Raw genomic sequence first — 16,882 nt, 5'->3', positions numbered from 1 at the left:
AGAACGTCTAGACAAGGCATCGGACAAACCTTGTTATTTTCCTAACCGATAAGTGATGATGAACTCGAATCTTGATAAAGACATGCTCCAACAAGCTTGGCGACGATTTAATATGCGTGCTGACATAAAATATTTGAGGTTCTTGTGATCTGTATACACGGTGACTGGACTAGAAGCGCCTTCTAGATAATGATGCCATTCTTGAAAAGAATCCACAATTGCAAGAAGTTCTTTATCGTGGATGTCATAATTGATTTTGCTACTAAGAATTTTCTTGAATGAAAGGCTACTGGATGAAGTTTGTCATCTGTTCCCATTTGTGATAAAACCGCACCTATAGCAAAGTCCGATGCATCTATTTCCATAAAGAATACTTTGGAAAAATCAACACGATATAAAATTGATGCAAAAACAAACACTGTCTTCAAAGATTCAAAAACAACTTCAGCTTCTTGATTCCATTGGAGTTTATCTTTACAAGTCAAACGTGTAAGTGGAGCTTCAACTTGAGAGAAGTCTTTGATGAAGATCCGATAGTAGTTGGCAAATTCCAAAAAACATTGGACATTTTTTATCGTTTTTGAGATCTTCCAGTCTATAATAGTTTGAACTTTCTTAGGATCCATCATAAGTCCATCATTTGAAATGATGTTACCTAAGAAATCGACTTGAGTAGTGTAGAATACACACTTTTCTATCTTGGCATAGAGTCCTGCATCTCTTAATTTTTTTAACACATGATGAACATGAAGTTCATGTTCTTCTGAATTCTTAGAATAGATCAAGATGTCGTCTAGATAACAGACCACAAAATCGTCCAAAAACTCTCAAAAAAAATCATTGATTAGATGTTGATAAGCTGCTGGTGCATTTGTAAGTCCAAAAGGCATGACGTTGTATTCAAAATGTCCATACCTAGTTCGAAATGCAATCTTCTATTCATCTCCTTCTTTAATGCGTACTAGATTGTATGCTCACCGAAGATCTATTTTTGTATAGATCTTAGCTTGATTCAGCTGATCAAGAAGTCCAGATATTAAACGTAATGGATACCTGTTCATGATGGTAATCTTGTTGAGTCCTCGATAATCAACACACATCCGCAATGATATATCTTTTTTCTTCACAAATAGAATTGGAGCTCCTACCAGAGATTTAGAATGGCGTATAAAATTCTTGGTTAGATTTTCTTCAATATACTCCTTGAGTTCAGTCAACTCATTTTGTGATAAACCATAGATTGGTCCGAATGGCAGTTGTGCTCCTTCTTGAAGGTCAATTGAGCAATCATAGGGACGATGTTCCGGGAGTGTATCCTCATTCTTTTTTTCAAATACATCTTGAAATTCTTGATATTGACTTGGAATGCCACTTGAAGTCTTTTCACCAGTAGAAACGGATGTGGCATAAATAATATATGGTGATTCTTTCATAGCAGCATATAAGAAAGCTTTTGCACCTATAAATACGGGTTTAATTGAACTGGACTTATGACTTTTTACTTGATTAACTACACTATTACTTATACTTTTAGAAAAAGTAATAGTTTGGGAAATCCAATCTATTTGAGGGTTGTATTTTTCTAAGCACGATAAACCTAAAATGACTGGATTAGATGGAGATCTAATGATATTAAATACTACAAAACTATTATGACCATTGATTATTACTTCTATAGGAAGGATTTCATAAGTAATATCTCCAGAAGGCAATGGACGACCATCTATGACTTCTACATGAATAGGTTTAGTTTTCTTTACTAAAGATATGCTATGTCTTTTAGTAAATTCTTCATCTAAAAAACATGCTGAGGCTCCTGAATCTAACAAGGCAGAGACTTTGTAATGTTTAGGTCATAAAATAACATTTAATGTAAAACAAGGAGAGGGCTCTGAGGAGAGAATAAGACCTTTACTAGATGTTGTACAATGATCTAGCCACAAGGTCCCTATTGTAGCTGGACAAACTCGTTTTTCGACATATTGTCTTCTTTCACAGCCATACTCTTCATTTTGTGATTGCGTCATTTCTTTGGACAATGTTGAGTACTGTGCTTTGGTTCTCTACAATATAAACATAATCCTTCTTCACGACAACGAGTCTTTTCTTGCTTAGTAAGAGGTTTGAAACGTACTGCATCAATTTGCATATCCTCTACTTGCGAATGTATGTGTTGAAGAGATGTTGTTGTTGCCATTGAATTATAGTAATGTTGAGGTCCACTTGTACGATTCTTAGATCGAAATTCAAAAAGGCGATTGTCGCACTTTACAGCAAAGTCAAATGCTTGACTCAATGTTTGAGTATCAGGTAAGTTGAACATTAATTTTTTTACCTCATATTGTAATCCGTAGAAAAATTGGCTAATAAGTGCAGCATCATCCCACTTGATATCAGTTGTAAGTTGTCGAAATTGTGAAGCATATAACCTTACTGATTGATTGCCTTGTCGTAAAATATAGATCTTATTGGTTGCAACATGAATTGCATCATGTTCTCCATACATGGATCGAAACTCTACCAAAAAAGCCTCTAGATTATCCAATATTGGATCTTGTCGTTCAAGAAAAGATGAAAACAACAATAGTGCTGAACCTGAAAGAAGCGTACCAATGAATCTAACTTGCGATCCTGGAGTTGGATAGCTTTGGAGTTGAAGTTCAATCACAAGTTGCACTTGATTGATAAATCCTCGAAACTTGGATCTGGTGCCATCAAACTTCTCGGGTAGGACAATTCTTGGTTCTCTAACATTTGAAGGGCGTTCCACCATAGGAGAAAGGACATGGTTTGGTGCAGATGTTGAAGTAGCTCCAACCATTTTTATATCTTCACTTCCTGCCAATCTTATTGTTCCTTGTGGTGGTACATTGAATTGATGCATCGTAAGCATTAACTCCCTCAATTGTTCTTGCATTTGTATCATTGCACTCTTCATTTCAACAAGTTCTGTCATGATAACACTTAGAAGAGAAAAGATGTCTAATATTGCTCAAGACAAATAGAAGAGAGGACTAAAGAACAAAGAAAATACTAAGGACAATAACAGTTTAGAAGAGGGGTAATCCGCAACTTCTAATATGCTTATATTTTATTAAGAAAAAGAGGTAATCCACTCTTAATCAAGATTAAACAAAGCTCTGATATTGTAGGTGTACTCTTGTCAATCTGTCAAGGACAAGAACTCGATGAAAAAATAATTCAGACAAGTGAGCCTTCACTCAAAGAGAGGTAACAAAATATATATAAACAAGTATATAAATTGAAAGAGAAACTAGAATGGCTATTGCGAAAAGACAAGAAAATTAGAGATCCTTGAAATTAGACTAGAAGCAAGAAAGGAGTTGACAAGAGTGAAGAAGCCTTCACTCTTGTCTCTATATATACTATCTAATTATGGGCTACATGGCGACGTTCTATAGGACCTCCAATATGTGTTGACTTTGTAGGACACATGCCTTGACTTACAAAGCAAGTTTTTCTACGTGTGGGCCACATAGTTAGCTTGATCTTCAAGCTAACAACATGTGTGGCACATGGCCAACTTGTTGACCACGTTTCTAATCCAAAAAGCCAATTAAAGACACATATGAAGTCAAAGCAGCCTCTATGAAGCTTCTAGAAAGCTTCTATATTAAATACTATAGAATTAACTTACTTTTACCTACTTTTACTTACTTCTACCTATTTCTATATGTAATTACTAGCTTACATGATTATGTTTGTGACAATCTTTCATTTACCTCCTTCTTTGGTGCAGATCAGATTGTATGTTCTTTGTAGAATTATTTTTGTATAAATCTTTGTTTAATTGAGTTGATTAAAAAGTCATTAAATTAAAGGTAGGAAATAACTATTTTTTATGGTGATCATAGTAAGTCTTCAATAATCTACGTACATCTGTAAAAATCCATCTTTTTTCTTCACAAATAAGATAAGAACTCTTATTGGAGATTTTGAGTGGTATATAAAGTTCGTAGGCAAGTTCTTGTCAATATACTCTTTTAATGTAACCTACTCATTTTTTAATTATTTGTAGATCGATTTGAATGGTAGTTGAGCTTCCTCTTATAAATCAACTTTACAATCATAAGATCAATGCTTTTGAAGAATATTTATATTATACTTTTCAAAAATATTCCAAAAATCTTGATATTGGTTAAGAATATCATTTGATATCTTTTTACTATAAAAAATGAATGTGATATATATAAGAAAAGATGGCCCTTCTTTTGTGACATGCACGAAAGCTCTTGTAATTACCAGTAAGAATTTTGATATATTAGGCTTATCTATTTCTACTTCACCATTGAGAGTTTAGATTAAACTATAAAAAAAGTTAAGGTTACAAAAAATCTAATCTATCTGAGGGTTTTATTTTTCTAACTATAATAATCTTGAAATAACTAGATTGAAGGAAGATCTTATTACATTGAATATTACTATACTATTATGATCTTTAATTTTTACATCTTAAAAAATAGTCTCATGAATTAGATTTCTAGAAGACAATGAATGACTATCTATGACTTTTACATGTATGGATTTAGGTTTCTTGACTACAAATATTTCTTATTTTTTGACAAACTCTTTGTTTATATAATAGATTGAGGCTCTTGAATCTAATAATATAAAGACTTTTTGATTTTTAGATCCTAAATATACATCTATTGTAAAACAAAGTAAAGAATCTGAAGAGAGAATAGGACCTTTATTAGGTGTTGCAAATAATTTCAGCCACACAATTCCTATTGTAGCTAAAAAAACTTATTTTTTGACACGTTATCTTCTTTGGTAATCATGCTCTTTATTTCGTGATTGCATTGATTCTTTGGACAATATTAAGTAATATACTTAGTTTTTCCATAATATAAGTACAAACCTTCTTGATGACTTTGAATCTTTTTTTACTCAGTGAGAGATTTAAAATGTACCATATCAATTTGCATTGATTTTGGCTTTGATAAATAAGTTTCTAAAATCTTGAAAGCTGCCATCATTACTTGGCTTATTCTTCTCCAATTAAATCTTTATTCTTGACAAATTTCAAATAATCAATTGTTACATGCAATGGCTTAAATAATAAATTATTCTAAAGATTTTATTTTTGGTATATCAATGACAAATCTTTGATATTATCCTTCAATTCATATCAAAATTGATTGATGAAGGATGTGTCATTTCAGTTTACATCATAAGCAAGGTTTTGGAATTTAGTAATATATATGATAGCTAACTATGATCCTTATTGTAATGATTAGAGCTTGGTCTTTGCTATTTTTTTTCAATTACTATCTCCAAATATAGCCATAAATATTTCTTAGAATGAATTCAAATTATAAAAGAATTGTGATTCTTTTTCCATTAATGGTATAAATAAAAAGAGAGAACTACTAGATAAAAGTACGCTTATAAATCCAATTCAGTAAATCCATTAGGATATTGGATGAGATGCAATCTTAGATAGATCTTGAATTGTTGCATAAATCTTTGAAAATTTGATCTAGTTCCATCAACCTTATCAGGCATACTAATTTGTGTCCACATTATACTAATAGAAGCAAAACTTCTAAGATTTTGTTGTAAGATCAATCTACTTACTTGCTTCAAGAATATAATTTCTTGACGTAGTTTTTGAATTTCTTCTATAGGCATAGGATTAATGATTTTGTAGTTGATATTAGTGATGGATGAAATTTCTACTCTAAAATCTACAATAGTTATAAATCCATTTTCACTTCTACAAAATATAGCACCTATGATTTTTCTTTTTATTTCAAAAAACTTTAACAATTCAAAAATCAAATTAAAAGATGGTAATTTGCAACTTCAAATATTGAATGAAAATTCTATAAAAAATATAATCTACTCTCTTTAAAGAAAAAAATTAGTATAAAAAATAAATAATTTTTTTAAAGGTAGATAATTTGAAACCTTCAAAACACAAAATAGAAATAAGATAATCTACTTACTTTTAAAACAAGACAAGAACAATAAGTTAAAATTTTTGTCAAATTATCAAGAACATAAACCTTAAAGAATTAAAATTTCAATATACTCTTGTATCACTCAAAAAGACTAAAAAATCACTCAAAGTTGACATAGAATTAAATCAAAATGACTATTTCTAAAGAAAAGAAGACTTAGAAAGACTTAAAACAAGACTAATGACTAAAAATGCATTAACAAGAGTGAAGAAGGCTTCACTCTTGCCTCTATATATACTATTAAATTAGGAGTTATATGACAATATCCTATAGGACCTCTAAAATGTTATGAAATAAATCTATTTTTACTTATTTCTATTTAATTATATAGATAAATATTAGAATAAATATGTATGTCCGTAACATCACCTTTTTTCTTCTTTATTAGAGTAGAAGATAATATCTTCAATAAAAAATCTTGTATAGCTCATGAAGTGAATTTAGATAGATTTTCTTGTAATTAGACAACTATTAGCTTACCATCTCTTATTTTGCAATCCTCTACTAGTCTAAAATTCACTAGTATTGGCATTTTGTACATTGACAAATTTATGTGAGATAATTTTTTAATCTAGAAATTTTAATTGAAAATCTTATTATATATTAATAAGCTACTAGAAATAATAAATAGAATGGTAATAAGAAAATCTTTCACCAATAAAGAAGAGTCAATTGATAATGATGCAACATACTAATTATTCTTTATTTTTACTATTGATAAAAAAATCATACATAGATTGATTAACTACTACACCTCTAATCAAATGTGGCATTGATTATGTATAATTTGTAAACAAAATACAACAAAGAATATATAACTATTACAAATTATTTGTCACACATCCATGAAGGTATATCTAGTATTTCATATGTCTCTCTTAGATGCTTATTAAGAATCAACTATTGCAAGAAGAATACAACTATCACTAGCTTACATTAAAATAGATAATCATGAAAAATATGAAGTAAAAAAGGCTCTTAATTCTTAGCAAAGAAGAGACAAGTTTGAATATTTTATTCATTGATATAGTTAGAATATTGATGAACATATGTAGAAACCAATAGAAAATCTAATTAACATATTAGAAAAGGTACAAGGATTTCATTAATGCTATCTTCAAAAATCTAAACCTATTTTAAGATAACTTCTTTATAAAGCTATTATTAGGATATTATTTATAACAAAAAAGAAAATATAAAATCAATGCTCCTTATAGAACTTGAAATTAAAAAAAAGAAATGATGTTATGAATATTCAACAAGAAGATTTTAGGAATATTCTTAAAATATTCTATTAGGTTTTTAAAATATTTAATATGAAGTTTTATAATATTTTTAAAATATTCTAATAAAATATTTCAAAAATATTCTAAAATGATTTTAAAATATTTTAATAGATTTTAGAAAGTTTTAAGAGGATTAAAGAATTTTTCTTAAAAACTTCTTGAGGTTGCTTCATCTTCAAGCAACATGAAAACTTTTCAAGAAGCTTCCTAAGGTTGCTTTATCTTCAAATAATATAAGAAATTTTTAAGAAGCTTCCTAAGGTTGCTTTATCTTCAAATAATATAAGAAATTTTTAAAAAGCTTCCTAAGGTTGCTTTATCTTCAAATAATATAAGAAATTTTTAAGAAGCTTCCTAATACCTAATATATATTAGAATTAAGGCTAAGGAGATTTTCAATCTTCATAACATATCTCTTAAAGCTCTAACTTATTTTTCTTCGTGTTGATCTTGTACTTATCTGATTTAATCAATTTCTTGTTATCTATCTTGTTAAAACTCTTTTATTCAAATTCTTTTTTGGTCTCATATATAATATATCCATGACAATATTGATTTCATTTAATGTACTCCATCAAGCGTCTTTCTCAATTTCAATATTAAATTTGACAGCAACAAAGAACCTCTTTTGTTACCCTTCTTTTATTCTGCTACTATAGGATGCACCATCTATACATAGACCTTCAACCTTCCAAATATTAACTACATCATTAATGTAGATGCTTAATTTTTAACAAATCTTTAGTGCCAATACTACAAAGCCGTGGTCCAATTTTTTTTTATTTTCCTAGCACTTTCTACCTTGCATTATGTTTCAATAGCACTTCTAAGTCAATATTATTCAAAGAATATGGAGATTTCGATTATATTAGTGATATAATGGATCAAAATTCTTGCATTGACATATTGCTCATCTTCAACAAGATATCAGTACATTGATGTTACTACCTCTACTATCAAATCCAAATATGTAGTAGTCAAATTTACAACTAAAGATGTGATCTGATACTTGCGGCTTTTCACAAATTTGTGCTATAAGTCCAACCAAGCAACACGTTTCTTTTCCAACAACCATTGCATCATTTGACTTATTCACAATGCCAAGTTCTATCATTGTACAAAATATATTGATGTGATACATCATTCTATAAGCAAGCATGAACGTTTAGGTGATGTTGACTTCTAATATATTAACACCATTGTGAAGTTTGCTAATCTAATAACTAAAGCTCTCCATGTAGATTGATTTTTCCTATTTTCAGCTTTATTGGTTTGCTTCCAATATCAACCATTAAGCTTATCTACTAAGTCAATATTACCCACTAGTATTATGAACTAGCAATCTGAAAGAGGGTGTTGAAAAACAAATTTCCAACTTAAATGCGCTAATGTATACTTCACCACTTCTTGCATACAACCAAATTCAGTTTAAATCAAATAGTATTTTAATTGAATAATGCTGATTTGTTAGGATACATGACTTCTTAAATTTTGTGGACCTTTTTAGCCAATGTGTGTATCATTTATTATCTTTGTATGATAAAAAAAAAAGCATATTTTTTGTGATGTTGTATATGTATGAAGATCAAGATATGTTCTTGAGTATTTTTATTTTATTTTCAACAACTTCATGGTAATCTATATGAATAAAAAAAACATTGTGTTATTCATATTATCTCTTTAAACTTTGAACATATTCTTATATATATATATATATATATATATATATATATATATTAGTTTTAAAAAAAAATTATAAAATTTGATGCTTTTAAAATTTAAATTTTTTTTAAAATAAAAATTTATTTGATACTAATTTTAGATAATAAATTAATAACTATATTATTTAATAATATCAAATTTTATTGAATAATATCAAATTTTATTGAATATATAAATGATACATGTTTCTAGTCTTATATATAAAATACATTAAAATGTGTTCTTTTTTAAATTTGACATATTTGGATGAAATATGTTTTTTTTACTTCGGAAAAATTCTTTTAATTATTTGCAATTTTTTTACAATATTTTAATAAAATAATTCACATTAAAATAATAATTTTTGTCTAATTTAATCTAAATATCAAAAAGATACCAAAAAAAGATATTGAAATAGATGAAGACTAATAAGTGTACATTTTACATAATAAGATATGTCTTCTTAAAAATATGAATATATAAAGAAATTTTTCATAATTTTACAAACAACCATCACATTCTTAAAATAATCAAGCACTTTAAAATATATATGAACTAAAATTAATAGATTTTACTATGATAAATAAATTTATATGTGTGTGTATATATATATATATATATATATATATATATATATATAGATATAGATGCTTAAATTAATATTCACTCATAATCTATTTTGTTTGTAACAATCTATAAAATTTAAGCTTTTAAAGTTTTTGAACAAGAATGAAGAAAATAAAGAAAATAAACAATATTTTTTATTCTATTTACATAGAAATCAAGATAGCAAGTTCATTTCATAAGTAATTGTTTATTAAAAGAAAAGGCGTAGTTTACAACTTTTAAGCTACAAAGAATGATTTCAAGCATATATTCTTCTTCCATACTGATTTCACCACTATTTCATGTATTTTATTAACTGAATTAATTTTTTTATTTTAAAGTTCTTGAAAAGAGTCATCAAACATGCATTTTAAATTGTGAGATTGCAAAAGTCATTTACATAAAGCACTTTATATTATATGTGCAAGAAGATAAAAAAAAACATTTATATATATATCTATATATATATATATATATATATATATATATATAGATATATATTTATATACACATACATATAATAAGTAGAAAAATACACAAAAATGGCTCTATAGAGTACTAAATATGTTTTAACAATAATTGAACAAATATATTCTATGCTAAGTCCAATCACTTATATAAATAGATTTTTGTAGTCTATTTAGTATATAGAGGTATTAGTGGCAATGGAACTTAAAGAAGTTAGTAACTTATAGACTGAAAAATTAGAAAAATATGAATGAAAAGTTTGTTTTAATTATCACATGATATAACATTTTATTGTATTTAATATACAAATCATAGTTAAAAAATTATTTGAAGTTATCAAAGATCCTTTATCTTAATATCAATGCAAATTATGGCTCACAAATAAGGAATAATTGTATAATTCACATTAAACTAAAATATGCTTAAATGAGGTGATAGAAGCACATTTGATGTAATATGAATTTACAAAGAGTTGAAAGGTTAATGTAAATTTATTTTTTCAATCATCAAATATAAGTAGATATTTCTTAAATTAAGTTGATTATCACTTCAATTTATATATTCATTTCATTTTATCAATATTGGTTGTACAATCTAGTATTTGGACTAGAATATTACTACATAGTTTTTAATTAGATAATATATATAGATACAATGGCAAGGCCTTCTTCATTCTTGTCAATGCTTTTATTATTCTTAGTCTTATTTCAAGAGCCTTTAGTCTTCTAGTCTTTAGCAATAGCCATCTTAGTTTTAATATTATACTATTTTTGAATAAATATTTATTATTTTCTACTGACATAAGAGTATATTGATATTTGGTTGTTTTAATTCATGTCCTTGATAATTCCTTTCCTTTGTTCTTGCCTTTTTTTAAGAATCTTATGTCTTTTTGTATTTTATAATAGTCATTTTAATTTTAATTTTATATCTATATTTAATTTGTCTATTTTTTTATTTGAATGTTATTAGAGTATATTACTTTTTTAGAGTTTTGTTATAATTTATGTCCTTGGCACTTATTACATTTCAATAAGAATTTAGTCAAACATTTTAGAAGAAAAATGTGTGATGTGTTTCAAGATCATTACTTAGTGAATTGTAGTAGGGATATAAGTGCCAAAAGTTACTACTAAAAAACATCCCAATCATATTAGATTAGTTGCAAGCAACAAAGACACAAGGTTGATCTATTAGAGCATTAATCAAAGGAAATTTTCCTTAGAACATGTCACAAAACTACAACAATAACATCAACAATAATGTAATGTAGTGGGTATAACACAATGTTGGGTAGAAATATCAAAACTTTGGATAAAAATATCAATTTTCTAATCATATAAAATATTACAATTTTCTTATATATTAATAGTGGCTTTGTATTTTTTTCCAAAAAGACACTATACAATAAATAAAAAAATTGCTGATTTTTTAAAAAAATTAAGATTATTAAAATTTGACATTAATATGTTTAATAAGAAGTGAAAAACTATGAGATGTATTTCTACTAGCAGTGAAAATAAGACTAAAACATTTATTCAACTCTTTTTCCTAATATACTTAAAATGCTAATGTTTAGTTATTTTTTAAACAACAAATTATTATATGTTTTAGTATTGTAAAATTCATTTCTTTTAAAAAGGGCCCATTAATTCTGATATACTAGCTTAAAATTCTATCTTTAAATATAGCATATTTTTAAGAAATAAATAAATGTATGATTTGTTTTAAACAAAACTTAAATAACTATATTGCATACTAGCAATATAATGCAAATGAGAATTCAATGAATGATTCAATAGCAAGTGAAAAAATATATCATTTACAATTTGATGTTACATATAGACCCATACACATATTTAAAAAAGAAGCTTTGGTCCCAACAACGGTTTTTGCAAAACCGAAGCCCTAACTGTACTGAATTCATTTTCCAAAGGCATCAAAAGCTGTCTTTGTCAAAGGGCAATTCGAAGCCATTCTTCACTTCATCCACGAATGAAACTTTTCCCGATTCGGATAAAGAAAATTCATCCGAAAAGTTCATCCATCCGGGTCTGGCGAGGGCATGTGGGCCGGCGCGGGTGGGGGGTGGGCCGCGCAGCGGGTCGCCGTCGCCAGCGAGGCAAACTGACCCAAACCCTATGTTCCCACGTGCCCGAAAATTGAAGACGATCCGGCCCGCTATTAAAGTCCGTGACGTCATCAACACCGCGCTGGCCCGCGTTCGTCACCCTCCTCCGGTCTACGTGTCCCTTTGTGGCCGCATCATTGGGGACTACACGTGCGTAGCTGTCTCAGAAACTCCTTCGTTCACACTGACTGTGATGGCATTGTTGCTGCCAGGAAATGACTTGGTACACACTGCCCCGGTGGTTCAACTGCAACTGCCTGCACGAAAAGCTTGGTTCACATATTTTTTCGACAAATATGATGCAAGTCTATTTTTTGTGGGTTGATTTTAGATTTTTTCCTTCTCAGTATTTAATACTTAAATCATTATTTTACATTCACTCGTAAAATGTCATGTGATCATATTTATATGATAATACAAAGACTTTACAGTGGATAATAATATTGATAATAAAAAATTATTACTAATTGTGCAAAACAGTTTGAATTAATGACTCATGGTTAATGTAACTTTACAACTTGATTTTATCGTTGCAACATCATTTTAAGATAATTTTGAATTCTGGTAAGTCAAAGTAAAATTTCGCATTCTTATGAACGTACCTTGAACAGTGAATGTAGAACTGACTTGTCATAGTTTTTGTGTAAGAAGATATTAATGTATTTTTATTTAACAACAGAAAAACATTCAATTATGCTTGGAAAAACTTTAAATGTTGAAGAGTGATTCTATGAATACCCTGAGCGAATTGAAAGCAATTAAGCTAAATTGTACAAGATGAGCTGATATTAACCTATTCATTTCTATAAGTTTTAAACACTTTGATAAAAAATAAATCACCAACATAGTCAAGATAAAAAGAAGGAAACTACAAACAAAATCATTACAATTTAATAATCCAATTTAATTTTAGAAGATAGAATTAATAAAATAAAATTGATGAAATAATTTTATTTATACCATACTTAAATATATATATATATATATATATACACACATATACACACACACACTCTTACTAGCAACTAAAATTATTATAATAAAAACTAACAGTTTTAGAACCATTCTTTACTACCAACTTACAAATAAATAAATGTGATAGTGTTTTTAACTTGCTTAAAATACTTTTATAATAAAAAATAAAAAAAAATTATTACAAATACCTGTTAATTGTTCAAAACATTGATTTGTTTAATTTGATTTGATGAGGTTGAATAAATATTTTATGTGTATTATTATTAGTTTACAAAGTTGCATTTAAAGACTCAATCAAGTCCAAAAACCAACATTTAGAATAGGAATTAATTTATATTTTGCAATTCATCCACATTGAACAAAGTTAAAACTTTAATTTTAAAACTCATATATTTACATTTTTTATATATAATAAATACTTATGTGTTTTGATTGAAATAACTTCTTTTTTTAGACCCATATATTGATCCTTTTATATATAAAGTATTCTTAATGCCACTTCAATTTTTGTTACTGTCACCACAACCTCTCATACACCACATGCCACATTTGTTTAATATCTTGCAAAATATTTGATTGAAAAATAATTTTTGATTAGATCAAAATAATAATAATAATAATAATAAATAAGAAATATGCTAAGTAAGTGGCAAATTGTGATGGTAGTTACAAAAACTATGGCAGCAGTAGCAAAATTGTGGGAACATTGGTATTACTTTGTATACATAATTTTAAGTAAAATTTGATATAATTCAAATTACATTGTTAAATTGTGACGGTTTGTTTATTTCAGAAGATATACATTTATCATATACATGATTCAAGAATAAATCTAAATATTATTTTCTTCTAGACATGATTATTTTAAATATATAAGAATATTTACAACAGTCATACAAAGCATAAATCTAAACCCATTCAAATATTTTGTTATATATTTGCATGATTGAGAGTAAATAACTACAGTTAAAATCACTGTTTTGATGTTTACATACACATGTGAAATAATTCTAGTAACGTTTTGCTTTTCTTCAATTTTATTTTTGGAAAGACTTCCGTGTAGAATCCTCTTTCATGATAATAAAACACATGAAATAAAAATTATGAAGTATTTGATAGATAATTAACTCAAGAGGTAAAATAGAAAAACAACATAAATGACTTTGGTACAATACATAACATAACATGCTGAGTACTTTAGTTCAATGTTTAAAAAATAATTGAAATTGCAAGTCTTTTAATTTGCCATTGTGATGCTTCAAGTTGGTGCCAGTAATTGTAAAGGATTTTTGTGTAATAACTCATTCATGTTTCGTTTCATCTGATTGCATGTTTGTTTCTATCATTCACAAATGTTGGGCTTGCCTTTTAAATTATAGATGTCAGCAGATTGAAATGTCACTTTTATATTGAAAATTAATGACCCAAGTATCTCATAATAGATTGAAATGGAAAAGTTGAAATGTCAACTAATGATTCATGCACTACTTGTTTTTTTTAAGATTGTCGAATCTAAACCATTTTTGCAATCATCAAATGGTTATAAAACTTTTAATTCTGTGCAGCCATTGGAGTTTCACAACGACCCATTTCATAAACAAATGTCAATAGTGGCCAATCAAATATCGTTTATTCTTCTTTCAATTGTTTGATTTTAAAATAAAACACACACACACACACACACACACACATATATATATATATATATAACCATTTATTATTGGTTTTTATAATGTATTAACATGCACATATATAATCATGTCACACCTTTTCATATACAATATTGTTTTGTCACAATTTGTGACCTAGAGTCGAAATTGCCAAAAATAACCCCTGAATTATTATTTTTTTTAAAAACAACTCCTATAAACTTATACATGTACTTTTTGTTTTGAACACCCTTCCAAATATAAAAGTGGTAACACATTCACCTCCTGGTTTCAAACTCTATTAAAATTCACTTTGCATCTGCCAAATTTTAAAGTATATAGGAGCTATTTTTCACAAATATGATTCTTTCAGATTCATTTTTATTCCTTTATTCAATTTTGTTTTTGATTTTGTCGTGGTGGTGTTGGTAGTGGCGAGTACCAAGTGCAGAAGTAGTTGTCTGCTGTGGTACCATATCTGTCTCTGTCAACAGCAGACTGTTTTTTTCATTGCCAACAAAATAAATCTAAAACAAAAACAAAGCCCCCTCCGTGTTGTAAGTAAGCTAGTGGCAGTAGACATCTGGGAACAACAAGTATTGTAAACCTGGCATTCTCTCACACTGAATGGACAAACTACAGCCTGTGCTGTTCTCAAGGATGCCCAACCATGCATACAAGGCAATGCAAGGCATGAAAGTAAGTAGTCAGGGGCGAAGGGGGGGAATAGCAGAAGCCCCACAAACACACACTCACTAATAAAAATATAACAAACAAACCAATATAAATGAATGATTATCCAGAGAAAGCAAGCAGAGCAGTAAGAAACCAAATGACAGGAGGGAGGGAAGGAGAGAGGCACAGGATGACAGACGGACTGACTCACTCACTCACTCACCTCACTGACAGAAGAATCCATGGCTTTCCTGCCCCTCCCCTCTGCCCAGATCGTGTGCTGCCCCTCCTGCCCCTGCCCATCTGCCCATCTGCCCTGCCCCTGCCCTGGTGCCCCTTTTTCTGATGCCAGCCAGCAGAGTTTCAAAATTCAAACTGAGTGAGAGAGAGCCCAACATTTTGAATGGGAAAAAGAAGACTTTGACTGGCTTGATTCAAAAGATGAAGATGAAGTAGAAGGGACATACAAGGTTCTCACCCCCCCTTCCTCCCTCTCTCTCTCTCTGAGCACTCCCACACACACATGCACCCTCTCTGCCAGTCAGTTAGACTGCACCCCCTTCTCTCCATACCACATGTTCCTTTGCCTGCACTTCCATCTTCCCCTCCACTGGGGCTTAATAATAATATAACATCATCCTAAATAACAGAGAAACAAAAAAATGTCATTTAATTAGATACTTGTCATGGTGCCAGTACCATCTGCTAACATTAGTTAATTATGATCATCATCATTATTATTGTTGTTGTGTCTCTCTTCTGTGGATTGAGTTGTAATTTAATGGCTGTGTGGGGAGTCAATTTGCAGCGTTGTGAATATTCATGCTCAATCTGGGTCTTGTCCATACCCACTATCATAACACACACAAGCATTAATGAAATTGATGGAATGAAGGTGGAGAAGCCAAGAAGTTTAAGTCGTGAGAAAAACCATTTGAGTTAACAGTTGTTGTGTTGCTTGATGCTCTGTGAAGTTAAATACTTTATTGCAGTAGAATCCAAAGAAAATCTGGTGTAATATCCAACATTTCACTGTTTGTTTGTTTGTTTCTCTCTCATTGGCTTGGAACCAATTTGCCAAATTGCTCAGTTCCACCTTTCATTGTTTGATTCCTCCATTCATCCGTTCACATTCATGTCTGTATCAGTATAAAATTATAAATAAATATAAATATATAGATAGATATACACATACACATCCCATTCTTCTTGTCCCCATTTTCAAGTACCCGACAATGCCAAACCTAATGGAAGGCTTGCTGTCAATGTGAAGAAGAAAAGAAAAAGATATATAAATATATATATATTTATATATTTATTAAAAGAAAAAAGAAAGAAGAAAACAGCACGGCCCCAGAAAGCTCACCTGTGTAGAGAACCTGCTGTCCACCTGTAAAACTACAA

General features: G+C 28.9%; 1 long non-coding RNA gene across 1 annotated transcript; it reads right to left on the bottom strand.

Annotated features, from left to right (window-relative positions):
* Positions 1-11,859: 11,859 nt before the first annotated feature.
* On the bottom strand, positions 11,860-14,962 carry LOC141046294 (uncharacterized). The gene is made up of 3 exons (XR_012219106.2): positions 13,343-14,962; positions 12,782-12,918; positions 11,860-12,436 (listed from the first exon to the last, which is right to left on the bottom strand). It is a non-coding gene; the product is annotated as an uncharacterized LOC141046294 (long non-coding RNA).
* Between the last annotated feature and the right edge of the window lie 1,920 nt (positions 14,963-16,882).

This window comes from Physcomitrium patens, chromosome 15 (genome assembly GCF_059467195.1).
Source record: "Physcomitrium patens ecotype Gransden chromosome 15, ASM5946719v1, whole genome shotgun sequence".
NCBI lineage: Eukaryota > Viridiplantae > Streptophyta > Bryopsida > Funariales > Funariaceae > Physcomitrium > Physcomitrium patens.
This window is presented reverse-complemented; position numbering and strand designations above follow the sequence as displayed.